This window comes from Elephantulus edwardii, unplaced genomic scaffold (genome assembly GCF_000299155.1).
Source record: "Elephantulus edwardii isolate Elephantulus edwardi_28Jun2011 unplaced genomic scaffold, EleEdw1.0 scaffold00017, whole genome shotgun sequence".
In the NCBI taxonomy this organism is placed as follows: Eukaryota; Metazoa; Chordata; class Mammalia; order Macroscelidea; family Macroscelididae; genus Elephantulus; species Elephantulus edwardii.
In genome coordinates, this window is record NW_006399767.1 from 3,369,127 (window position 1) to 3,385,883 (window position 16,757).

Here is a 16,757-nt window from a genome sequence, read left to right on the forward strand (position 1 = left end):
TGGATTAACAATCAATATTCTTGGCACTAGCAATCAGGAGGTCAGGAGATATGTTCCGTTGGGCTATCCACTGTTAAGGACCTGTTTAAAATACTGAGGAGAATTCATGTCAGTTTGAAGACTAAGGTGCATCTGTTTCAGGTTATGTGTTCTTCTCAATAACCTGCTACATATCTGAGATGTGGATAATCAATAAGGGTGACAAAAGAAGTGATGTCTTTGAGTTGTGATGCAAGAGAAGAATATTGACTATCTCATGGACTATCAAAAGAATAAACAGATAAATCGTGGAGTGGGGGAAATGCAGGTGGAGTGCTTTTTGAAGGCAAAGATGGCAAAACTTCATCTGTCATTCTTTGGACTTGTTGTTTGATGAGGCTATTCCTTGAAAGGGATACCATGTTTTGAAATATAGAGGATCAGCAAAGGAAAAGAAGAACCTAAATGTGATAGAATGGCAATAGGGTCTTTAGCAATGGGCTTTAATGTGTCAGAGATAATGAGGATGGCACTAAATGTGGCAGGGTTCAAGAGTCTGTTCATAGGGTCTCTATGAGTCCTACTTGACTCAAGAGCACCTAACAAAAGGGGTTATTTACCTTATTCACATTATTAGCATAATTCTATCCAGGCATGTTCGAAAGTGAATGCCAATGGCTTGGAAAAGCCTTTTCGAACTAAGAAGATTTAAGCTAGATTGGCTAATCTAATATACCATATTTCTTAATCATCAACAAAAATGTTGAAGATGATTTAGATGCACAAAGCAATTAATTCATAAAATGGTCTTTATATGACAGTCACAGACGAGCAATACTGAGTAGTGGGTTCAGTCCTTATCTGGAGCATTTCACTTTTTCTTGACAACTCTGGTAGTGTGCTGCACTGGTAACTAGTGTAATGTTTTTCCAGCAGTTAGAATCCACCAACAAGTCGGCTGGAGAAAGAGTGACAGTCTCCTCCCATTTAGATTTATCGCCTCAGAAACCTGGTGGGGCAAGTTTGGTTTTTTGGGTATAATGTTCTAGTATTCTAAGTTGAAATGACAATAAGGCATATCATAAGCTAAATTGTTTCATTTAAAAAAATAAACTAGTAATGTTTGTTCAGTGTTACATGTAACATATCCTATAAAATATATATGGCTTTGATCCTAGAGGAACTTAAAATATCATGAGACACAAACCAGTGATATAGTAAATAATAATCATTGTAGATTGCAGTGGTAGTAACAGGTCTTCTTTGTTTATGTATGGATAGTATCTGATCACACACAGCATTATAATTAAGATTGGATTATTATTAAGTTTCATTTTTATTTTAGTGAAAGTTTACAGAATGGTTGAGCTTTCATTCATTTGTTGATACTTATTTTCCTCTTTTACTCTCTCTGTTCCTCCAATTCACTTTGCAATGCAGGTCTTGTTCCAGATTGTTATTTGCCATATGTATCTTGCCTAATTGCCCATTTCTTTGAGGTAGTCCTTACCTTCACCTATTCCAGTCAAGTGTTCATTATCTATTCACTCTTTCCCTGTTCTTGAAATGATCTTTTTAGCTATAAATGCAATACAATTCTTATGCAATTTTTCATTTCCAGAATAGTAAATGATATGATAGGTGATTCAGAGTGGCTAATGGCAGTCTGTGATGAAGAAGCCAGAATAACACACTGAGGCAATAGAAATGGTTTTTTATGAATTTAATCTCGCAAATTAATTAAGCATTATTAATAATTACAATTAATTACTTTTACTTTCTATGTGGTATAGTTAACAGAGTTCTGGACCATATGAAAAGAAAGTAGATAATTGTTCACATAAGGAGGGACTTGATCAACAAGTTTAGAAAAATAAAGGTTAGATTTCAGCAAGTGGGTGCTAATCATTTTAGTGAACAGTTCTTTCATGCTTTATTATTTGTTCTCTTTCTATCAACAATTAAGTTCTTTCTAGGAAGAAAAAAAAAGAGATAGTTGAGTTAGAGAAATTCACAACTGTTTTACTTGGTAGACAAGGCCTGGATTATAACAAGAAAAAGTTAAATGACTTTACCTGAATGTTGGTTGAGACTGTGGAAAGCTGGAAACCTGTTTAATTCCATCTGTTCTTGAAAGCCCTGCAGAAAGCTTCTAACCCTTTGCGGGTTGAACAGCTGTCATAGGTGTACATACCTGATTCAGATCATTGTCTACAGATCTCTATATTATTGTCTTAAAGTCATTCTTTTCCTTTTCCCTTCATTCTTAAAAGCCATCCACCCACCATCACCAGTTGTCATCGTCAGTAGAGACTCATGGTGACCTTATGTGCTGCAGAATAGAACTTGGCTCCATTCAATTGCTGATGTGCCTCTGGATGAACGAAAAAGTCAACCTATTGATTAGTAATGCAGTGTTCAATTAATTGTGTCACCCAGGGATGTCTATCTTCTCTTAGTTGCACCTTTTTTAAAAATTATGTTGGTTTCTTATACAAAATTCTCATACATTGTGTTTCACACATTCTTTCACATTGTCTCATATGATCATTTTCATCATAATTTCTCCATGGCCACTGTTAACCTGTCGTTTCAGGTTCTCCCACTAGTTCTGTGCTAATTCATTCGGGACCTCTGTCTGTCTACCAAACTTTGTGACCTCATGATTTCCTTCCCTCTCTTTATCTCCCCCCCACTCCCCTCCTCTTCCCTCTTTGAACTTTTATTCATCTCTTACTAGTTATTCTTCTGTTTTTACAATAATGGTCTTATGTAGTATTTGTCCTTATGAGACTAAGTTAGTTCATTCAACATAATGCTCTCTAGCCCCTCGTATGTTATATAGTATTTTACAAAATCATTGTTCCTGAGTGCTGCATAGTATTCCATCATGTGACTCTACTAGAATTTCTCAATTGCATTCATTTGGTGATGAACATTTGGGAGGTTTTCATTTTCTTGCTGTTGTTAATAATTCCACTATGAACATTAGTGTACAAATCTCTATTTGTGTCTATTTGTGTTTTGTTTTCCTCAGGGTATATTCCTAGCAGTGGAATAGCTGGGTCATAAGGGTCACTGGGCATCATTTGTCCAACAACTATATCTTTGTGCCTATATTTCTACTTGTTCTCCAGTATATCCTGAAGTCACTAACTTTTTGAAAGCAAGCCCACTGAGATATGCATTTCTCCAGGTAGATAAATATTTATATTTTGACATGAAAACAAAAATAATCTTTTAAAAGTAATTTTTTTTCTCTTTTTTCTTGACTTCTGGAAATAGTATTGAGGCCGTCGTTTTCCTGGACTGATGTAGATTTCAACTGGCTGACAGGATTGCTATGTGGTGTCAATGAGAAAGAGCTTCTTTCTCTGCCTGGACTGCTCTTCTTCATTTTGTAAGCAATCTTGTTCTGATGTAGAGAGAAAGTAACTAAAATCCGAGACTTCACAACTAAATTATAAATATACTGCATTTTACTTTTTCTTAGAAAACTCCATAATACATCTACATTAGAGGCACTGAAATTGCCCCAGATTCATTTAAGTTTAAGGCTTTTTTGCTTCACAGGTCAGGTTGTACGATGTATGTGTGTTTGTAAGTTAATAAAAAGCTAAAGGAGGGAAAATTCACATTTAGAATTACAGAAGGTCTGTTTATTTAAACTTAGAAACATTAGTTAGAAAATGATATAATAGCTTCCAAAAAAAAAGAGATTTTAATTGTACTTTCCTGTTATATTTGGAATTTGTTACCAAAACAGGACAGACCATAATACATTTAAATATGTTAGGAGGAGGAACTCAAATGTGGTGGTGGAAATGTGGAAACTCATTACAGAAATCTTGAAATCAAATAAAAGTTATGGTGCCAGAAAGTAAAAATACTAGCAATTCACTCTTTCATGCAATTTTAAAAAAAGATAAGGCAAGCAAGTGAAATTTAAAGCTATTCTTCCTCTTACTTGACTATGGGTTTCTGAATGATTATTTTTCTTTTTTGTATAGTTAATGGTAGGAAAGAAATGTCCTTTATGATATTATCAGAAATAACTGAGTGTTGTATATCCAGTGAAAGTATATAACTATTATCCAAATGCACATAGAGGTACCTTGGAAGAAAGGCCTGGTGATGCACATCTAGAAGATTAGCCATAGGAACAGAATTCTACTTTGACATACATATAGTTGTTATGGATCAGGATTAGTTTAACAACACTGGCTTACTGATACAAATTAGTAATAATGCCATGCCCAGAAAATAATTCACTGCAAACTTACAGCTCATGTATTCTCTAATTTGCATATTAAACCTTATAATATGTATATTACATTGAATTATCATAATTTTACAAATTGAAGACCCTGAAACAGAGTAGAATATTCTAAGTTACTGTTAGAAATTAGAATTGGTATTCAAATCTAAGATTTATACTTTTTTGTGCATATAATACTATATTTCATGCAGTTTTCATTTTTTTTTTTAAATTTAACCGATTCAGTACCCTTAATAGTCCCATGGAGAACTCTGGTGGCCTAGTGGTAAGTAGTAGATGTACTGCTATCCCAAAGGCACACAGTTCACATTCACTAGCTGCTCTGGAGGAGAAAGATGGGCAATCTCCTCTTGTGCTATTTAAACTGCCTCTGAAAACTTGCAGGAGGGTTAGCGTGGGCCGGTTCTGACTTGAAGGTATATAACACCAATAATCTCATAGGAAGGAGTGGGGACTTCTTTTGAGACTCAGTGAGTTCCTCTGTTCAGCCTATTCCTTTCTCTTAAAAATACCATTCTTTTGTTCAAGTAACCCTTGGTCTTGCCTTGCTTTATAGCTGTATTACTTTTTTTTGCCCTTAGGATGTATACTTTAGGAATGCTTGTGTTAGCATCATTAAGACATTTCTCAGAGGCTCTATGTTTAAAACAGTGCTTGATTCTACTTTCATTTTAGCTTCAAGGTAAGGCTGGCTCTGTCCTCATCTTGGGTATTTAAATTGCATTAGTATTATGGAACTTTTCATCTCATCTACTTTTTCTATTTCCAAGTTCGCCTCTTCTCAAGTCAAGTCCAAGGAGAAACTTAATGTGCAGAGGGTACTTCTAAGAAGATGTCAACAGAAATGTACCCTGATAAAGACTAAAGAAAGAGAAGGAAAAGATGATAGTTGCTTTAACTCAAATTTGGTATTTGTATTCTTGCATTTAAGTTGATGTCAGTATTCTGAATATACCATGTTCATAAAAGCCAACAGAATAGTGGGATTAGATCTTAGAATCCTCATATTGATATAGTATTTCCACAACCAAAAAAAAAGTTATTAAAAAAATGCAATGTTAACTGTTCTTCTCAGCATTCAATGGTAATTTCTTTCTTAGGATATAGATTACTTGCTAGAGAGGGGTTTGAGGCTGAGAATCATAACATTTTTGTATTATTGTTGTTATGTGCCATTGAGTCGATTGCAACTCATGGTGACCCTATGTACAACAGCCCTAAAGCTCTATCCCTTATCAATCTTATTGTCTCTGACACACCTATACCTATTACACTAGTGAGGGAATCAATCTATCCCATCGAGGGTCTTCCTCTTCTGCACTGTCCCTCTATCCTCCCAAGTATTATGTCCTTCTCCAAAGACTTATCTTGCCTTACAACAAGTCCAAATTATGTCAGACAGAGCTTCAAAATCCTTGCCTCCAAGGAGCAGCCTGGTCTTACCGTCTCCAGGATGAACCTGGTTGTTCTCCTAGCAGTCCATAGTATATTCACTACTCTTCTCCAGCACGATAGCTCAAAGGCATCAACTTTCCTTCTATTATCCCTAGTCATTGTTCAGCTCTCTGATGCATAGCAAGTAATTGCAAAGACCATGGCCTGTATCAGGCACACCTTAGTATCCAGACTGACATTGTTGCTACTCAGTACCTTGGAGAGGTCTTTGACAGCAAACTTTCCCAATGCAATTCATCTTTTGATTTCCTGGCTGCTGGTAACAAGAGTGTTGATTGTGGAGCCAAGCAAACTAAAGCTGTTAACAATTTCAATCTCTTCACCATCTATCCTGATGCTGCCAATAGGCCCAGTGGTGAGAATCTTTATTTTCTTGATGTTGAGCTTCAGCCCATATTGAAGGCATCAGTCCTTGACTCTAAACAGCAAGCACTTCAGATTCTCCTTAGTTTCAGCAAGCAGGGTTGTGTCATATGCGTAACACAGATTGCTCATGAGTCTACCTCGAATCCTGATGCCGCACTTCTCCTCATAGAGTCCAGCCTCCCAGATAATCTGTTCCACATATAGATTGAAAAGATATGAAGATAGGACACATCCTTGATGCACATCCTTCCCAATTTTAAACCATGCAGTGTTTCCATACTGGTCTGATGACTGCCTCCTGGTCCAAGTATAAGTTTCACATAAGCACAATCAAGTGTTCTGGGATTCCTATTCTTCTCAGAGTCAGCTACAGTTTGTTGTGATCCACACAGTCAAATGTCTTTGCACAGTCAATGAAACAGACATCCCTCTGGTATTCTCTGTTTTGGGCCAAGATCCATCTGACAGTAGCCATAATATCCCTAGTGCCACAGCCTCTTCTAAATCCACCCTACACTTCAGGCAGTTCTCTGATGATATGCTCTTCCAGTCATTTTTGGACAATCTTCAGTAGAATCTTGCTTGCATGTGGTATTAATGATAGTAATTTCCACACTGTTGGATCACCTTTCTTTGGAATGGGAACAAATACAGATCTCTTCCAGTCAGTTGGTCAGGTGGTTGTCCTTCATATTTCTTGGCAAAACTTGGTGAGCACATCCAGGGCAGCATCTGCTTGTTGAAATATGTCAATTTGTATGCCATCAATTCTTGAGGTCTTCTTTTTTGCTAATTCTTTCAGAGCAGCATGAACTTCCCCCTTTGTCACCACATATTCTTGCTCATATGTTGTTTCATTAAATTCTTCTATGTCCAACAATTTCTTTTGGTATAATGACTCAGTATACTCTTTCCATCTTCTTTTAATGCTTCCTGCATCATTTAATATTCTGCTCAAAGCATCCTTAAGTATTGCAACTCAGGGTTTGAATTTGTTCTTCAGTTCCTTGAGCTTAAGAAATGCTGAACGAGTTCAGGCCTTTTGGTTTTCTGACTCCAGCTCCTTGCACATTTCATTATAATACTTTACTTTGTCTTCCCTTACTGCCCTTTGAAATCTTTTGTTCAACTCCTTAATATCTTGATTTTTTTTTTTACCCCCCTTTGCTTTGGCTTCTTGGCTCTCCAGTGCACTGTTTAGAGTTTCTTCTTACATCCGTCTTGGTCTTTTCTTCCTCTTCTGTCTTTTGCATTCTTCCTGGATGATTCTTGATGTCCTCCCACAACTCATCTGGTTTTCGCTCATTAATGTCAGAGGCCTCAAACCTGTTCCTGAGATGGCTTTGAAATTCAGGTGGGATAGATTCAAGGTCAAATTTTGGTTCCTATGGACTTAATTTAATTTTCCTCAGCCTCAGCTTTAACTTGCATATAAGTAGTTGGTGATCTGTTCCACAATCAACATCTGGCTTAGTTTTCAGAGCTGATAATGAGCTTCTCCAGTGATTCTTTGCACAGATGTAATTGATCTGATTCCTATGCATACCATCAGGTAAAATCCATGTGTATACCCTACGTTTGTGTTTCTTATGAAATGTATTTTCAATGAGTAAGTTGTTGATTGTACAAAATTCTATTATTCCATCTCCATCTCCATTTCTGTCACCAAATCCATATTTGTATTTAAAGAAGAAACGAATGTACTCCAGATCTCATTTGGTGGGTTTCACTTATCTTCTACATATTTAGTGTAGGTATGGACATTAGGCTTTAAAAAGAGATGTGAACTTCAAAAGAAGTAAATAACACAGAAAGCAACATCTTCCCCCTCCCTTAATTCTACAAGTAACAGGCATTCTTTACCTTTTTATTATTGAAAAAGGAAACAACAATATCTCTCTTGGTTTATGTAAACTCAAAAACCAGCTCATGGCTGACCATCCAGTGGCTTCAGATAATTCATCTTTCTTTCTCTGGAGCTGCTGGCGGATTTGATCTACCACTTTGGGTTGATAGTACAACTCCTTACCCCATAGGCCCCCGGAACATCTTGTTTTACTTAAGAACAATATTTTTAAAATTGTCTGGGCTTTTGTCTGTGCCTTTATATTTTTCAAATGCTTTTCATTTCACACAACTTGAAAGCCCAAAACTCAGGGATTTAGTTTGTTAATGGAACCAAATTTGTTCCTACAAGAGTTGAATCCACCACTCTTGGTGGATTGTGGTGATCCTTCTTTGCAAAGAGATCATTTTGTGGCCTGAGAGGGGATCTTTGGAATGCTGGGCATGAAAAAAGAACCACAAAGATCCCGAGGCCATGTTACACAATAGCTATCTGTCCAACCTGGATGCACTTCTGTTCTTGCTGTTGAGGAGAGCGCCCCCTCTTTTAGCTTCCTACGCTCTCATAACTGCATCTTTATTTCAACCCAGTAACTGCTGGGTAACCACATCCTCTAAAATATCTTTCCCTGTGGCTTAAAGTAAAGATTTTTTTAAATAAATAAATACAGTTTATGTTGGGCATTCACCACTTGAAGGGCTAATGATTATTGACTAGCCTCCAGCAGGCATCAGGGAGTCTTGCCTCAGGCCCTTCCCACTAGCCCCAAACATGCCGAATGTTAACACATGTTTCTGGATTCTGGCTGGGATTGGATACAAACAAGGCAGTCAGAATGGACCATTTAGTGTACAAGTCAAGATGACAGATCTCTGCTTAATACAAGGAAGAGCAAAATTCGTATCTTATTGAAAACGGCAGAAGAGCCCCGGGTGCTTTCACTTTGTGATTCTGCAGCAAAAAAGTGGGTTGTGTCAATATAAGTCTATGTCACCAGCTCACAGCTGCCACACTGAATTGACCTTGTTCACAGCAGACATAACGGCCTTCCATTTCCAAATTCTCTCTCATGCTCATCTGTGAATGGGAGCAGAACATGGAAAAAAAAAGCCAGCCAGTCTGCTTAACTGTAGGAGAAGACAGACATACTTTGCCTTAATGTGGTATAGCAATCTGCGTGGTGTGATTTCCTCCATTGGCCAGCCATGCCAGGGGTTTTTGATCAGTGTGGAGCCCTTTAAGGAGAATGCATTGACAACGTGAGCTTATGATTTGCCAATCATGAACCAGAAATTCTCCTCTCCATCTAAATTCTTCTAAACTGCATAGGGACAGACTAAATAGCCTAGATAATCATTTAAGAAAAGAGTGGTTAAAAAACAGCTTTTCTCAAACTTGCTACTCTGTATTATTAATAGTTGTTCTTGGAAAAAAAGCTTCTATGCTTATGGTGATCTTAAAAAGGCTCGACAAAAGACAGTAAAAGGGAATTCTTAATTTTAGCACTTTTCATGAATAATTTTAGAGCTTTATGCACTGTTGTTGTTATGTGCTCTCTAGTCAGGACACATTCATACCCGACTCTCCAGTGGACTTTCAGAGACTGTAAATTACAAAGGAGGAGACTGCACCCATTTCTACCTTGGAGCAGTTGGTGGGTCCGAATTGCCTGTCTTTGAGGTGGCAGTGTGACTCCTCACCACTAAACCACCAGAGCTCTCCCTTTATGCATTATGATCACTTGAAAGAGGTAGAGACAGTACTGAACACAGACACCTTTTCTTGAGAAATGGCCTTGGAATGTTCTATGAGAAAACCTTTAGGAAATTGGACTATGAGGGAAGCAACTTCTAAATTCTATCACTTATAATTTTAGTGTTGTTTGATTGAGTGTAACTCTCTTCCCAACATTGCAAAATTAGTATGTTCATTTTGCAAACACAAAGAGTACCTACTATATATAAGGCATTATGTAAAAAGACATGGCATAGATTTAATGATATGGACAATATATGGTAGAGATTCTTCTCTGTGGAGTTAACAATGTGATACAATTATGACATACTAGACAGCTTAGGAATAAAATAAGTATCCTCCACATTATGCACATTTCTTCCTACTTGTTGCTATGATTTTTAGAGGTGGTGGTTGTTTCTAAGTACCGTCAAGTTAAGTATGTCTCATAGGGACCCTATGAACAGCAGATCTGAATCCTGTCCTATCTTGTGTCATCCTCATCATCTCTGACATACTTGAACACATTGCTGCAGCCACTGTGTCAGTCTATCTTGTTGAGGGCCTTCATCTCTTTGGCTGACCATCCACCTTTCCAAGTATAATATCCCTTTTCAAAGAATAGCCTTTCCTTGCAACATTCCCAAAATATATGAGACAGAGTTTTGCCATCCTTTCCTCTAAAGGACCCTCTAAAGGACACTTTCTCCAAGGGTTGTTTTTTTTGTTTGTTTGTTTTTGGGTTTTTGTTTTTGTTTTTTGGTTTTTTTTTCTTTTTTTTTTTCCAGCCCATGAGATGTTCCTCGGCCAGGTTCAAATTGTCTTCCTGTCTAACATTCTTCTAGGTGGTATAGCACTGGTTTGTTGTTGCTGTATAGAGGTAACTCGTGGTTGCTGTGATGCTGAAGCCTGTGACAGTGATGTGCCATTCGTGGTAATGAGTACCCATGGTGGACCGTGCTGGCTGGAGCTTCCCGACTAAATCAAGCCTGGAAGCAGGAGCGGCATCCACTTCCAAAATGGCTTGCCTCCGGAAACTCTATGTACGAACAGTGCTCAAGCCATTCGTTCATAGGGTCGCTATGAGTCGTCTATGACTCGATGGCATCAAACAACAACAACAACAACATGAGATGTTCAGTGTTCTTTTCTAACACCACAACTCACAAGGCATCAATACTTCTTATGCCATCCTTATTAATTGTCAAACTCTCACATGCATAGCAATGATTGAAAAGACCATGGCCAGAGTGCAGTACATCTTAGTCTTCACACTGATATAATTTTTCCTCATTAATTTAGAGAGGTCCCTGGCAGCAGACTAGTCCAATGTAAAACATCTTCTGATTTCCTCACGGCTGATGCCAATGTTGTTGATTATGGATCTAAGTAAGATTAAATCATTGTCCAATAGTGAGGACTTTTGTCTTCTTTATGTTGAAATGCAATCTATATTGAAGATGGTCTTTGATTCTCTGCCATAAATATTTCATGTTTACTCTAGAGTTTCTTTCACATTTATTTTCAAGCAAAATTCTGCTGAAGATTATAAAAAATGATTGGAACAGTTCATTAACAGAGAGCTACCACAAGTACAAACTGGATTTAAAAGAGGTCGTGGCACTAGAGACAGAATTGCCATTGTCAAATAGATCATAGCAGAAAGCAAAGAGTACCAGAAGAATGTCTGTCTGTCTATCGTGTTTCCTTGACTATGCAAAGGCATTTGACTGTGTGGATCACAAGCAGCTATGGTTAACCTTGAGAAGAATGGGAATCCCAGAACACTTGATTGTACTTATGCAAAACCTATTCTTGGACCAGGAAGCAGTCTTCAGAACAGAGCAAGGAAACACTTCATGGTTCAAAATCAAGAAAGGAGTGTGTCAAGGATGCATCTTATCTCTATACATTTTCAATCTATATGCATAACAAATAATTTGGAAGGCAGGACTTTATAAGGAGGATTGTGGCAACAGGGCTGGAGGAAGTCTTATCAACAACTTACATTATGCTGACGACACAACTTTGCTTGCTTGCTGAAACTGAAGAAGACCTGCTTTTTTACTTGCTGCAAAAGGTCAAGGATTACAGTTTTCAACATGAATTGAAGCTCAACATCAAGAAGACAAGGATTCTCACCACTGGGTCAATTGACAGCACCACGACAGGTGGAGAAGAGTTTGAGGTTGTTAATAATTGAAGCTTGCTTGGGTTCACAATCAACACTCTTAACACTAGCAGTCAAGAAATCAAAAGACAAATTGGCTCAGAGTAGTTCCTATATTTATTATAATGGAAATGTATGTGTCCTTGTATATTGAACTTGGGTTTTAATGAACAAGGACATTTAATATGATAAGGAGAATTAAAAGGGAAGACAATGTAGTACTGTAAAATATATATATAGATCACATACAAAATCAGCAACAACAGACAAGTTAGCTCTAGACTGATTTCTAATAAAGTGAATATATGTCATGTATGAATAGAACAAAAATGGGCACCTAACACTATTTGGTAGGGAGCTCAAAAGCGCTATTTGGTAGATTTGAACCACCAGGTTTTTGGATTGGCAGCACAATCTCTTAAAGACTGACTATACCACCACAGTGTATCTAGGATGGAAAAGCAAATTCTTAGCAGATGGTCATACTGGAATGATGAGATTCAAAGCCTTGCACTAAAGTAAGATTAAACAAGAACCATATACACTTGTTTTGACTTAACTACAAATTCCTCTTAGAGAGGACCTCAGGAATTATCTCCTTTGTAACTTATGAACTGCCTTGTACAAAAATGCTATGCAATAAACTCTTTCCTCTGTACTAATAATACACATTAATAAAATTCAAATACTTTTGATGGAGGAAGTTAAATTTACACAGATATTCACCATGCATATTCACTGCATCAGGCATTGAGAATATTTAGGGAAATTAAACACAGCACTTATATTTTAGGAATTTATAGTCCAAAAGGAGAGCTCAATATGTAGGCAAAAATGTTATAGTATGACACAATATTTCTGGGGAATGATTTTCTTATTTCCTTTTCTGAGTTCTCTTTGTTATTGTAGAGTATTCTGACTGATTTTTGTATGTTGATTTTGTGCCCTGCCACTTTATTGGATCTATCCAATAGCTCCAGCAATTCTCCTACAGTATATTTTCTTAACAGAAAGAAAGGTATTTCTTTACATGTAGATTTAAGTATTATCTAGAATCAAAACTCTATTAATAAAAGGGAACTCTGGTGGCCTAGTAGATAAGATTACCAACCCAGAGACAGGTTGTTCAAATCTCCCAACTGCTCCTAAGAAGAAAACGAAACTGTCTCTTTCCTTTTAACTTATTACCTCAGAAAAACCCAGGGGAAGTTCAGCTGTGCATCAGTTCTGAATGGACAGTGGTGAGTTAGAGTTTATTAATAAACTAAAATGACTAATTTTAATGTCTAAATAGGTGGATTTTATGGCATAAAATTGTTATCTCAATGAAACTGGAAGAAGTTAGTGTCAAGAATCTTCTGTCTTGTAGCAAGACTCAAAATCAGCAAAAAAAAAAAAAAAAACACCACACAAAGCAAAGTCTAAGTAGGGCAGTTAATCTTCTCCTTTCTTGTATATATCTTCAAAATGTTCCTAGTTTTCGAGGACATAGTTTATACATGATCTCTGGCAAAATGATTGTTGTTAGGTACTTTTGAGTTGCAAACTGGATCCAGCAGAATAAAAAGCTGCCTGACTCTGCAGAATCTTAACAATCACTGTCATGCTTTCATTATTGTTGCGGCCACTACATCAGTCCATCGTATTGAAGGTGTTCCTTTCCTCATTGACCTACTTTTCTAAGAACGATGTTCCTCTCTAGGGACTGCTCTATCCTTATTAGATGCACAAAGTATGTGAAACCAAAAATAGCAAGACTATATTCACCAACTAGTTGTTCAGCATACAGATCATTGTAGGAGTGTAGATATAATCCTATCACTGGCAGTGCTGTATGTACTTCAGAATACATCTAGAAATGGTCTCTTGGAAAATAAATGGAAAATCATTCCTTTTCAATTTGTTGTTTTCAACATAGTGCAGAATGTGATTTTGTAATTAAAAATTAAAATACCAACCCTTTTACACTTATTAACACCTAGGAGACATACCTATAGCTATTCCATTTCATTTGTTAAATCTTGTTTTCTCAAGTTTATACAAGGATAGATTCCATGTTCTTATTTTTTTAATGGACATTTGCAGCTTTTTGTTTTCAGTTGTAACACATCGTCAAATGAATGTCCTGAAAACTTAGCTCCATATGTTTGTTGTTTAGTGCTGTCGGGTTGCAGGCGACTCGTAGCGACCCTATGAAGGAGAGTCCTCGACTACGCTTGGGTGCCTTTCATCCTCTCTCCAGGTACATAGGGTTTACCGAGGCAAGCTATTATGGAAGTGGAAGCCACTCCTCCTTCCACGTTTGTTTAATCGGGGAGCTCCACCCCACTCTCGGTCCGCATCAGGTAGCCAACCATTAACGCATTTGGCACATCCGTGTCACAGTGTTCAGCCTCACAGCAACCACAAGTGACCACGGGACGGCAACTTGCACACCAGGGCTATATGACCTAGAGGAATGTCTGAACAAAAACAATGAAAGACTGGCCTGAGGGCCGCAAACTAAAAGTCACTCACCTTTGTCTTGGTCACATCATTTTCTCTTCACTGGGCCAGCTGCTCTCTCTCTCTGTGTCTGTCTCTCTCTGTTGATGTTATTGTTGTTAAGTGCCGTCGAGTTGCAGGCGACTCATAGCAACCCTATATATTTAATAAGAATATATAAAATCTTACTTGAAGCACTTTCTGAAGAAGGTAAATCACTGCAGCCTTCAATATGGATTGCATTTCAATGTCAAGAAAACAAAAATTCTTAACACTGGATGATTGGTGACATCATGATAGAATAGATTGAAAATTACTTCATCTTACCTTGATCCACAATCAATATATTTGATACCAGGAGTCAAGAGATCAGGAGACATATTGCACTGAGAAAGTCTGTAGTTAGGGACCTCTCCAAATTACCAAGGAGCAATGATGTTAGTTTGAGGACTAAAGTGTGCCTGATGCAGACTATGGTCTTTTTAATTACTTGCTATCCATCTTAGAGATTGACAATGAATAAGGATGACAGAAGTATAAACTTGATACCTTTGAGCTGTATTGTTGGAGGAGAATATTGAATTTCTCATGGACTGCAAAAAGAACAAACAGATAGGTCTTTGAGAAAGTGAAGCCCAAGTACTCCTTGCGGGCAAAGATGACAAGGTTTCATCTTTCATACTTTGGGCATGTTGCTGGAAGAGGCTATTCCTTGGAGAAGTACACATGGATTGGCACAGTGACAGAACAGCAAGGGGCTCTAATATGTCAGAGATTGTGAGGTTGGCGCAGGAAAGGACAGATTTCAGATATGTTGTTTATAAGGTCACGATGAGTTGTACTTGACTCAATGGCACCTAACAACATCTTATGTATGGTGAAATTCATTTACATTTATTTAATTTTTACTTTCATGATAACTATATAATGTAGCTATTATTCTTATTTAAGCAGACAAAAAACTCTGATACGTTAAATAGCTGTGAAAATGTGCTTAAAACGTAACCATAAAAATCTTCATCTCACTGCCCTCAAGTTAGTCCTAACTCATAATGAACCTCTATTGGGTTTCTGAGGCTGTAAATTGCAATGGGAGACTGCTCATCTTTTTTCCATGGAGCCACTGGTTAATTCCTCTACAGAAATGCTTACCCACTGAGTTAGCAGCACCAGTGCATGAAGAAAGCTTGGCGGAAATTATAGAATAAACCATATAGTCTGAGAAAATTGCCAAACTCAAATAAAATATAAAGTAACATAGCTAATGCTTTTGATCACCACATCATAGAGTCTCTATAAGTCTAGTAAGGCCAACTGGCAGCATCAGTTTGGATGGTGAAGAGATTGAGATAGTTAACAGTTTTAGTTTACTTGGTTCCAAAGTCAACACTGTTTGTAACAGCAGCCAGGAAATCAGGAGATGAATTGCATTGAGAAAGTCAGCTGTGAGGGACCTCTCAAGAGTTCTGAAGAGCAATGGCATCAGGCTGGAGACTAAGGTGCACCTGATCCGGGCTATAGTCTTTGCAATTACATGCTATGCATCAGAGAAATGGACAGTGAATAGGGGTGATAGAAAGAAAATTGATGCCTTTGAGCTGTGTTGCTGGAGAAGAATGTTGAATATATCATGGACTACTAGGAGAACAAACAGGTTTGTCCTGGAGAAGGTGAAGCCAAAATGCTCCTTGGAGTCAAGGATTCTGAAGCTTTGTCTGACATACTTCGGGCATGTTGCAAGAAGGGACTGGTCCTTGGAGAGCGACATCATGTTTGGGAGAGTGGAGGGACGGTGCAGGAGAGGAAGACCTTCAATGAGATGGATCAATTCTGTGAATGGAGTGGTGGGAATGAGTATGTTTGAGACAGTGAGGTTGGCACAGGCTAGAATGGCGTTTAGGGCTCTTCTATATAGGGTCGCTATGAGTCGCAAGTGACTCGATGGCACGTAACAACAACAACAACAACAAGCCTAGTAAAATTTGGCCGCTTAGTCCATTTAACTCTCTTTTCACTCTTTGTCCTCTTCTAATTCTTCATATTACTGAGCATTAAGTGTAATGAGAACACTGTCAGCCATTCACACTTCACCTCAATTGGTTTCTCCCACAACCTTTTGAAATGGACATAATTATCCTGATTTTAACAATGAACAAATTAATTCTCAGATAGTTTTAGTTGTTATATAGTCTTCAGCCATCCTATTTACAAGATAGCAGAATGATGTCCTACCCCACCCGTGTTCATGATCAGATTCCCCATGCTTATACTCATTGTTTCAGTCAATTCATTGGTTGTTATTGTTGTTGTTGTTATGTGCCGTCGAGTCGTTTTCGACTCATAGCGACACTATGCACAACAGCCCTAAACCCTGCTCTATCCTGCGCCAACCGCACTGCCTCCGACACACCCATCCCGATTACCCCAGTCACCGAATCAATCCA